Below are 3,136 nucleotides of genomic sequence, written 5' to 3'. Positions count from 1 at the left end.
AAACTTGACACCTTCCCCGGCAACGGCGCCATTTGATTCGTGCCCAATTGGTGTCTCAGCTGATTTGTGTCCAGATGGTGCTCCTTGATTGAGGGAGTAATCAACAAAATTTATAACCTATTACACCATATACTAGGGTAGCAAAGAAAAAGCTACTATAGTATAGCGGCACTAGGATCGTTCACTGGGAAGGGTTTCCAAATTACAAATGATACCAATTCAAAGTGAATTGGTACTTTTTCATTTCAAGGTTAGCTCAAGAAATAAAACAAAAACTTTGATTGGTAAAGATTTAGATTTAAAATGACTACAAAGCAAGTGATGGAAATTACTTAGGAAGAAAAACATTCCTTGGAGGGTCAGGTTCACTGGGGAGGTTCCTCATGCAACAGACATAGCTCCGGTCACTTGGTTCATTTCCTCGCGTTAGAGAATCAACATATAGTCAATTCTCTAACCGGTGTTGTACAGATACATCCTTTAATTAGATTTCAGCTTTAATTCTCTCACTGATGCAACTTGCAACGGTTCGAGCCTCTCACTAAGCCTTAACCATTCAAGGTGATCTTTAACCTTGGACTTCCCTTCTCAAGCTCGCAAGAGATAACTAATAGATGTCTCCTTGGAGTCCAAAAGCTTACCAAGGGTTGGCAATTCCAGAAAATCCTACCTACAAGTCACCTCCCAGAGGCTCGCAAGGGGTAAACTAGTGCATCTCTATGGTTGGAGATCACTTGCCTTACCAAGTATTGGCCCAGGTGACTCTAAGGTGTTTTAAGTTAACTAAAAACATAGAAATCACTAAAGGATTTCACTTCCTCTTCATTCATGGCTGAAACCACAAAGCTTTGCATTCTTGCACTTGGAACCTTTCCCGGCAACCTTAGCTCCAAGGAACTAAAGGTTTAGTTACTCATTCTCTGGGGAAACTTCCTCAGAGAGTGCATAACTTAGAAAAAATGAAAAATACAAAGTGAGAAGATAAGGCAAAACAAAGGTCCTGAATTTTACTTGCTTTCAAACTTTTACAAAAGGGTTCCTCTCCCTGAGAACAGGCTCTCGAGAGCTATTTATATCAACAAAAACAAATACTAATTATTACATGTCTATTTACTCTTTTTACTAACTTAAAAGCTAAGGAATCTTATAATTGGTGGCTTTCAAGGAGAATTTTGGAATTTAGACAACAAAAATATGATGAAAAATATCTCCCAATGTCGGTAGCAAATATCGGGAAGCACTAGGGATCATTTCGCAAGTGCAAACGGCTGATTTCGCAACGCTGCGAAGTGGTCTTTCAACTTGTAGTATTCGGATTCCATCGTGACGGGAAATGTCACGACCCAAATTCCGGGCGACCCAAAATTTGACCCGTGACCCCAGGTCAAAGGTTTGACCCTAAGGGTTCCTCCTATTCCATGTTGGCAGTCAACCAAAACACTCTGGATTTTTTTTTTATACATCTCACTAGAATTCTCATAAATTACAATATCCCAAAACTACTCAAAACAACAAGATTAAATAAATATTCATTATAGTCCAAAATAAAAGTTCACAATTAACAACTTAATCAAATAAAGCTTCATAGCAAATCCATGAGTCATAATTGCTAAAACAAATCCCCAAAATCCAAAAAGGAACACAATAACAAATAAATGCCACGCTCCACTAGGCCGCTCCAGGAGCATCCTGAAGTCCTCCCTGTCCCACCTGTGGATCCTCAGGAGAGATATCTGCATCTAAAAAGGTGTAACAAGGAAGGGGTGAGCATTTCCACATTGCTCAGTAGGGTGCCTAGCACCCAAGGGGTTAAGGGGATTACTAAGTTTCAAAGAATACGAAAAAGACACTTCAATACAAAGAGAACAATTCAACAGTATCAATTAATCACATAGTTTAATATATAATATTATACACAATCTCACAATATTCAACAATTACATGAATGCACATGAATGTGTAACACACAGTCATACAATGCACTATTGTTCTCGGGCTTTCACCGAAGGATACGCGTCCGCACCCAAATACACTCCCCATTCGGAGTCTTCCCGGGGTAAACTTTTGGGTCTTTCACCCTAGGGATCTCTCTCCCTTCTTAATTCGCCTCACACGGGCTTCCACTTCTCCTCTCTATTTCATTTTTTTCCATTTCATACACTTTTCACAATCTTCATGATTTTATTTATTTATTTATTTTTTCACATAACCATGATGCAATGAATGCCACAATTCCAATGTTCCTCAATAATTCAACAATCTCAACATTCCCCAATAATCCAATCAAACAATTTAACACATTACAATTTCCGATAATATCCCAAATAAATATTAAAAAAAATTGCATATCAACAATCTTGAGATTTTACCACACTTACAAAAATTTTCAACCATTATAATAATTTCTAATATCCAAAATTAACTAACTATTTACCCTAAAATTTTCGAAAATATTCTAACCAATGCCTAAAAATTCACAATTCATTATATTTAAAATTTAACCCAAATTTTGGAATTTTCCAACCCATCTAATAATTTTTAACCTTTCAAAACAATTAATTATCAATCAAAATCAATTTCCCGAAATTCCAAAAATTCCAAACAAATCCCAAATATTCTAGAAAAATTCATACAACACTTATAATTCCTAATTAACTCAAAATGACAATATCTATAATTTTTTTCCAAGGGAAAAACATAAAAATTTAAGTTTTAGGGTTAGGGTCCCCTACCTCAGATCTGAAAATTTAGTCGTTAAAAATGAAATCAGCCACCGCAGGGTTGTTCGTCTAGTCGAATAGAGTACTTCCTCCGAATTTGGGCCGAAACGGAGATCGTTTGGCCGTCCAAACGTCCGATCAAAATTCCGGCGAGTGCCCTAATTTATGCACAGTGCCCTTTTCTGTTTCTCTCTCCCGCGTGCGTGCTACTGCCCCTTTTCTTTTTTTTTTCTTTTTACTAACCATCCAGCCACACAAGCCTGGCCCAAACTTCAAAAGCCCAACCCATTTTTTTCTTTCTTTTTATTAACAGCCCACTAGGCTTTTAAAAGCCACCAGCCACTTAAGCCCAACTCCATTAAATTTTTTTTTTCTTTTACAACCCATTACCTTAACAACCCATATTCAAAGCCCAT

The 3,136-nt window shown here is 37.3% G+C and overlaps 1 long non-coding RNA gene across 1 annotated transcript; it reads right to left on the bottom strand.

Moving 5' to 3' along the window:
* Positions 1-1,500: 1,500 nt before the first annotated feature.
* LOC132253945 (uncharacterized) lies at positions 1,501-2,921 on the bottom strand. The gene is made up of 2 exons (XR_009465862.1): positions 2,733-2,921; positions 1,501-1,739 (listed from the first exon to the last, which is right to left on the bottom strand). It is a non-coding gene; the product is annotated as an uncharacterized LOC132253945 (long non-coding RNA).
* Between the last annotated feature and the right edge of the window lie 215 nt (positions 2,922-3,136).

The sequence above is a fragment of the Vitis vinifera genome, chromosome 6 (genome assembly GCF_030704535.1).
Source record: "Vitis vinifera cultivar Pinot Noir 40024 chromosome 6, ASM3070453v1".
NCBI classification, from domain to species: domain Eukaryota; kingdom Viridiplantae; phylum Streptophyta; class Magnoliopsida; order Vitales; family Vitaceae; genus Vitis; species Vitis vinifera.
Note: the sequence above shows the minus strand (reverse complement) of the source record. Positions and strands in the feature narration are given on the sequence as shown.